Source organism: Mustela erminea, chromosome X (genome assembly GCF_009829155.1).
Source record: "Mustela erminea isolate mMusErm1 chromosome X, mMusErm1.Pri, whole genome shotgun sequence".
Classification (NCBI taxonomy): domain Eukaryota; kingdom Metazoa; phylum Chordata; class Mammalia; order Carnivora; family Mustelidae; genus Mustela; species Mustela erminea.
Window position 1 is genome coordinate 61,569,471 of NC_045635.1, and position 7,499 is coordinate 61,576,969.

The 7,499-nt window shown below is 38.6% G+C and overlaps 1 pseudogene; it reads right to left on the reverse strand.

The window, feature by feature from the left end:
* Nucleotides 1-1,051: 1,051 nt before the first annotated feature.
* Nucleotides 1,052-2,151, reverse strand: LOC116582281 (annotated as a pseudogene).
* Between the last annotated feature and the right edge of the window lie 5,348 nt (nt 2,152-7,499).

Genomic DNA, 7,499 nt, shown 5'->3' on the forward strand with positions numbered 1-7,499 from the left:
TTGAATATGAGTGTACAGTTCCATCATCATGGAAAAGTCCCCAGAAGGGGTCATTATAAAGACTGCACCCGTAGGGTCCAATTGTTGCAAGGAGTTTTATTCAAGGAAGATAGTCAAAAGATCTTAAATAATTTAAAAATATTTTACATTTTTATCTTGTGTCCCTTTCAGAATATGAAATAGAATCCAATTTATACATGCCAGCAATAATTTTAAAAACTTTTTATTTAAATTCAATTTAGTTAACATATAATGTATTATAAATTTTAGGGGTAGAATTTAGTGATTCATCAATTACATATATAACATCCAGTGCTCATTCCATCAAATGCCCTCCTTAATGTTCAAGACCCAGTTATCCCATACCCCCACTTAACTCCCCTCCAGCAACTCTGTTTTCTGTAGTTAAGAGTTTCTTATGGTTTGCCTCCCTCTCTTTTTATCTTATTTTACTTTTCCTTCCCTTCCACTAGGTTCACCTGTTTTTTTCTTAAATTTGACATATGAGTGAAATCATATGGTATTTGTCTTTCTCTGACTGACTTATTTCACTTAGCATAACAACCTCTAGTTCCATCCACATCATTGCAAATGACAAGATTTCATTCTTTTTGATGGATAATATTCCATTGTGTGTGTGTGTATCACATCTTCTCTATTTTCTAGTTCTCTCTTATGTAGGTTAGCTTAGCTTTTCTCTTTACATACTTCATCTCCTTTGCCGACCTTTGAGATATTGTCCTCCTCAGTTTTTTTTTTCTTCTATTTCTGCACTGCAAAAGTCTAAGAACTCACCTGGTAGGAAATTAGTCTCCTGGTTGAGGCTGCTAAGCTGGAAAGATTCCATCTCTTTACTTACTTGAGGAAGAGAGAAAAATTGAGAAACCTGACACATTAATAATTTTTTGCCCCTTTACTTAAGCAAAAAGGGAAAAAGCATCCAGGAACCAGTCTCTAAGACAATCCAAGTAATTCCACCTGGCAGTCCTTTTCCTCAGTGGGGCTGCTTTTAACAGACAATACTTGCAGAACATTTTTCACATATTACTCTTTAAAATCTATTTATTAAGGTTTGAAATGCAGACAAATATGAAGAAGAAACAAAATATAATTCAATGTGCAGATATACTTTCAATAGCAGTATTTTTTTCTTGACTGGGAAAATAACTATTTTGTTTGGAAGTGTGGGCAGATATCTAGTCTCAGAACTCTGGAACTGCTTTTTGGTGCCAGCAGCCTCAGTGCCCTTGAGCATGTTGAAGCTCACAGTCTCTCACAAGGTCTGGCACTCACCTCCTGTGACAATGTTGCCAATGTTGACATCCCTGAAGCAGGGGGGCAGGTGCATGGATATGTTCTTATGGCATTTTTCGAAGCAGTTGTACTTTTGGATGTAGTGGAGGTAATCTTGGCAGATGGCAATTGTCCTATGCATCTTCTTTGGTCACCACACCAGACAGAATCTGCCCTTAGATGGAGATATTACTAGGAAAGGGGTATTTCTTGTCAATAGAAGGCACATCTGTACCCCAATGTTTATAGCAGCAATGGCCATAGTCTCCAAACTGTAGAAAGAACCAAGATGCCCTTCAACGGATGAATGGATAAGGAAGATGTGGTCCATATACACTATGGAGTATTATGCTTCCATCAGAAAGGACGAATACCCAACTTTTGTAGCAACATGGACGGGACTGGAAGAGATTATGCTGAGTGAAATACGTCAATCAGAGAGAGTCAATTATCATATGGTTTCACTTATTTGTGGAGCATAAGAAATAGCATGGAGGACATGGGAAGTTAGAGAGAAGGGGTTGGGGTAAACTGGAAGGGGAGGTGGATCATGAGACTATGGACTCTGAAAAACAATCTGAGGGGTTTGAAGTGGCAGGAGGGTGGGAGGTCGGGGTACCAGGTAGTGGGTATTATAGAGGGCACGGATTGCATGGAGCACTGGGTGTGGTGAAAAAATAATGATACTGTTATGCTGAAAATAAATAAATGAAAAAAAAAAATCTTGAAGCCCCGACCCATGTTTTTGTAGTATCACGAAAGCTTCTTCTTACCAATTCCTCCAAGCAGGCCCCTATTCTTATTTTGAAAGATGGTCAGTGGCTTTTGTTGGGCATGCTAACTGGGAATGTCTGCCATCTTTCTGGTCACCCAAAGATAGTATTTTTAATAATAAAATAAATACAGGCCTATGTCCAGAAAATTCAAACAAAAAGGATAAAAAGAAATGTTTTCCTTCACCCATCCTTGCGACCCAGTTTTTCTCCTCAAAGGTAAAGGAACTGACAACAGTTTGTTGTGTACTCTTCCAGAAATACATTAATGCATATGTTAGCATATGTGTAGCCCATAGCATCATCTCAAAAGCTCTAGACAATAATGTAGTCTAAAAATTCTTTTCCTAAATCAAGATGATAGAAGAAAACTAGTGACAATGTTTAACTATACATGAGCCTTGTGCTCTTGTAAATTAAAGGTGGTTGAGAAAACCCCTCACCCTTTTGTGTTCTGAGAAATAGCTAGCCACAAAGGTCTACCCTGCCTTCATGTATCCCACTCTGCTTCATAATTTAAACAAAATTTGCTGTCCATATTTCCTCATGGCTCCTTTGTTTATCTGCCTCTATAACACCCAGGCCCCCTTCCTTTTCTTTGAGACACTCTTACACAGAAATGCACATTTTCCTTATTGCACTAGCCTGAATTAAAAAAAAAACTCTTTAATTGTCCAGTGCATTTCTCTTTCACATTAATGTCAAAGAAAAATTATTCTGACACTTGTTAAAAATGGTAAGGAAGACTTCGCTCAAGTGCTTATCGTAATGGGAATGAGAGTCATTGGGTAGAAAATTATTATGAGGAAGCATCAGAGGTAAGGGAAGATTCTGATTTGACAAGATTCTTGCTAAATGAAGGCTAGTTTGATTAGCTACTAAGGGTAAGATACAAAGAATTTTTTTTTTAATTTTTTATTTTTTATAAACATATATTTTTATCCCCAGGGGTACAGGTCTGTGAATCGCCAGGTTTACACACTTCACAGCAGTCACCAAATCACATACCCTCCCCAATGTCCATAACCCCAACCCCCTTCTCCCATCCCCCCTCGCCCCAGCAACCCTCAGTTTGTTTTGTGAGATTAAGAGTCACTTATGGTTTGTCTCCCTCCCAGTCCCATCTTGTTTCATTGATTCTTCTCCTACCCACTTAAGCCCCCATGTTGCATCATCACTTCCTCATATCAGAGAGATCATATGATAGTTGTCTTTCTCTGCTTGACTTATTTCGCTAAGCATGATATGCTCTAGTTCCATCCATGTTGTCGCAAATGGCAAGATTTCATTTCTTTTGATAGCTGCATAGTATTCCATTGTGTATATATAGCACATCTTGTTGATCCATTCATCTGTGGATGGACATCTAGGTTCTTTCCATAGTTTGGCTATTGTGGACATGGCTGCTATAAACATTCAGGTGCACATGCCCGTTTGGATCACTACGTTTGTATCTTTAGGGTAAATACCCAGTAGTGCAATTGCTGGGTCATAGGGCAGTTCTATTTTCAACATTTTGAGGAACCTCCATGCTGTTTTCCAGAGTGGTTGCACCAGCTTGCATTCCCACCAACAGAGTAGGAGGGTCCCCCTTTCTCCGCATCCTCGCCAGCATCTGTCATTTCCTGACTTGTTGATGTTAGCCATTCTGACTGGTGTGAGGTGATATCTCATTGTGGTTTTGATTTGTATTTCCCTGATGCCGAGTGATATGGAGCACTTTTTCATGTGTCTGTTGGCCATCTGGATGTCTTCTTTGCAGAAATGTCTGTTCATGTCCTCTGCCCATTTCTTGATTGAATTATTTGTTCTTTGGGTGTTGAGTTTGCTAAGTTCTTTATAGATTTTGGACATTAGCCCTTTATCTGATATGTCGTTTGCAAATATCTTCTCCCATTCTGTCAGTTGTCTTTTGATTTTGTTAACTGTTTCCTTTGCTGTGCAAAAGCTTTTGATCTTGATGAAATCCCAATAGTTCATTTTTGCCCTTGCTTCCCTTGCCTTTGGCGATGTTCCTAGGAAGATGTTGCTGCGGCTGAGGTCGAAGAGGTTGCTGCCTCAAGGATTTTGATGGATTCCTTTTGCACATTGAGGTCCTTCATCCATTTTGAGTCTATTTTCGTGTGTGGTGTAAGGAAATAGTCCAATTTCATTTTTCTGCATGTGGCTGTCCAATTTTCCCAACACCATTTATTGAAAAGGCTGTCTTTTTTCCATTGGACATTCTTTCCTGCTTTGTCGAAGATGAGTTGACCATAGAGTTGAGGGTCTATTTCTGGGCTCTCTATTCTGTTCCATTGATCTATGTGTCTGTTTTTGTGCCAGTACCATGCTGTCTTGATGATGACAGCTTTGTAATAGAGCTTGAAGTCCGGAATTGTGATGCCACCAACTTTGGCTTTCTTTTTCAATATCCCTTTGGCTATTCGAGGTCTTTTCTGGTTCCATATAAATTTTAGAATTATTTGTTCCATTTCTTTGAAAAAGATGGATGGTACTTTGATAGGAATTGCATTAAATGTGTAGATTGCTTTAGGTAGCATAGACATTTTCACAATATTTATTCTTCCAATCCAGGAGGATGGAACATTTTTCCATTTCTTTGTGTCTTCCTCAATTTCTTTCATGAGTACTTTATACTTTTCTGAGTATAGATTCTGTGCCTCTTTTAGGCTTTTTTTTAAAATTTTTTTTATTTTAAAGATTTTATCTATTTATTTGACAGAGAGAGATCACAAGTAGGCAGAGAGAGAGAGGAGGAAGCAGGCTCCCTGCTGAGCAGAGAGCCTGATGTGGGACTCGATCCCAGGACCCTGAGATCATGACCTGAGCCGAAGGCAGCAGCTTAATCCACTGAGCCACCCAGGCGCCCTCTTTGGTTAGGTTTATTCCTAGGTATCTTATGGTTTGGGGTGCAATTGTAAATGGGATTGACTCCTTAATTTCTCTTTCTTCTGTCTTGTTGTTGGTGTAGAGAAATGCAACTGATTTCTGTGCATTGATTTTATATCCTGACACTTTACTGAATTCCTGTACAAGTTCTAGCAGTTTTGGAGTGGAGTCTTTTGGGCTTTCCACATATAGTATCATATCATCTGCGAAGAGTGATAATTTGACTTCTTCTTTGCCAATTTGGATGCCTTTAATTTCCTTTTGTTGTCTGATTGCTGAGGCTAGGACTTCTAGTACTATGTTGAATAGCAGTGGTGATAATGGACATCCCTGCCGTGTTCCTGACCTTAGTGGAAAAGCTTTCAGTTTTTCTCCATTGAGAATGATATTTGCGGTGGGTTTTTCATAGATGGCTTTGATGATATTGATGTATGTGCCCTCTATCCCTACACTTTGAAGAGTTTGGATCAGGAAGGGATGCTGTACTTTGTCAAATGCTTTTTCAGCATCTATTGAGAGTATCATATGGTTCTTGTTCTTTCTTTTACTGATGTGTTGTATCACATTGACTGATTTGCGGATGTTGAACCAGCCTTGCAGCACTGGAATAAATCCCACTTGGTCGTGGTGAATAATCCTTTTAATGTACTGTTGAATCCTATTGGCTAGTATTTTGGTGAGAATTTTCCCATCTGTGTTCATCAAGGATATTGGTCTATAGCTCTCTTTTTTGATAGGCTCCTTGTCGGGTTTTGGGATCAAGGTGATGCTGGCCTCATAAAATGAGTTTGGAAGTTTTCCTTCCATTTCTATTTTTTGGAACAGTTTCAGGAGAATAGGAATTAGTTCTTCTTTAAATGTTTGGTAGAATTCCCCCGGGAAGCCGTCTGGCCCTGGGCTTTTGTTTGTTTGGAGATTTTTGATGACTGTTTCAATCTCCTTACTGGTTATGGGTCTGTTCAGGCTTTCTATTTCTTCCTGGTTCAGTTGTGGTAGTTTATATGTTTCTAGGAATGCATCCATTTCTTCCAGATTGTCAAATTTGTTGGTACAGTGTTGCTCATAGTATGTTCTTATAATAGTTTGTATTTCTTTGGTGTTAGTTGTGATCTCTCCTCTTTCATTCATGATTTTATTTATTTGGGTCCTTTCTCTTTTCTTTTTGATAAGTCTGGCCAGGGGTTTATCAATTTTATTAATTCTTTCAAAGAACCAGCTCCTAGTTTCATTGATTTGCTCTATTGTTTTTTTGGTTTCTATTTCATTGATTTCTGCTCTGATCTTTACGATTTCTCTTCTCCTGCTGGGCTTAGGGTTTTTTTCTTGTTCTTTCTCCAGCTCCTTTAGGTGTAGAGTTAGGTTGTGTACCTGAGACCTTTCTTGTTTCTTGAGAAAGGCTTGTACCGCTATATATTTTCCTCTCAGGACTGCCTTTGTTGTGTCCCACAGATTTTGAACTGTTGTGTTTTCATTATCATTTGTTTCCATGATTTTTTTCAATTCTTCTTTAATTTCCCGGTTGACCCATTCATTCTTTAGAAGGATGCTGTTTAGTCTCCATGTATTTAGGTTCTTTCCAAACTTCCTCTTGTGGTTGAGTTCTAGCTTCAGAGCATTGTGGTCTGAAAATATGTAGGGAATGATCCCAATCTTTTGATACCGGTTGAGTCCTGATTTAGGACCGAGGATGTTATCTATTCTGGAGAATGTTCCATGTGCACTAGAGAAGAATGTGTATTCTGTTGCTTTGGGATGAAATGTTCTGAATACATCTGTGATGTCCATCTGGTCCAGTGTGTCGTTTAAGGCCTTTATTTCCTTGCTGATCTTTTGCTTGGATGATCTGTCCATTTCAGTGAGGGGAGTGTTAAAGTCCCCTACTATTATTGTATTATTGTTGATGTGTTTCTTTGATTTTGTTATTAATTGGTTTATATAGTTGGCTGCTCCCACGTTGGGGGCATAGATATTTAAAATTGTTAGATCTTCTTGTTAGACAGACCCTTTGAGTATGATATAGTGTCCTTCCTCATCTCTTATTATAGTCTTTGGCTTAAAATCTAACTGATCTGATATAAGGATTGCCACTCCTGCCTTCTTCTGATGTCCATTAGCATGGTAAATTCTTTTCCACCCCCTCACTTTAAATCTGGAGGTGTCTTCAGGCTTAAAATGAGTTTCTTGGAGGCAACATATAGATGGGTTTTGTTTTTTTAATCCATTCTCATACCCTGTGTCTTTTGATTGGGGCATTTAGTCCATTAACATTCAGGGTAACTATTGAGAGATATGAATTTAGTGCCATTGTATTGCCTGTAAGGTGACTGTTACTGTATATTGTCTCTGTTCCTTACTGATCTACCACTTGTAGGCTCTCTCTTTGCTTCGAGGACCCCTTTCAATATTTCCTGTAGAGCTGGTTTGGTGTTTGCAAATTCTTTCAGTTTTTGTTTGTCCTGGAAGCTTTTAATCTCTCCTTCAATTTTCAATGATAGCCTAGCTGGATATAGTATTCTTGGCTGCATGTTTTTCTCGTTTAGT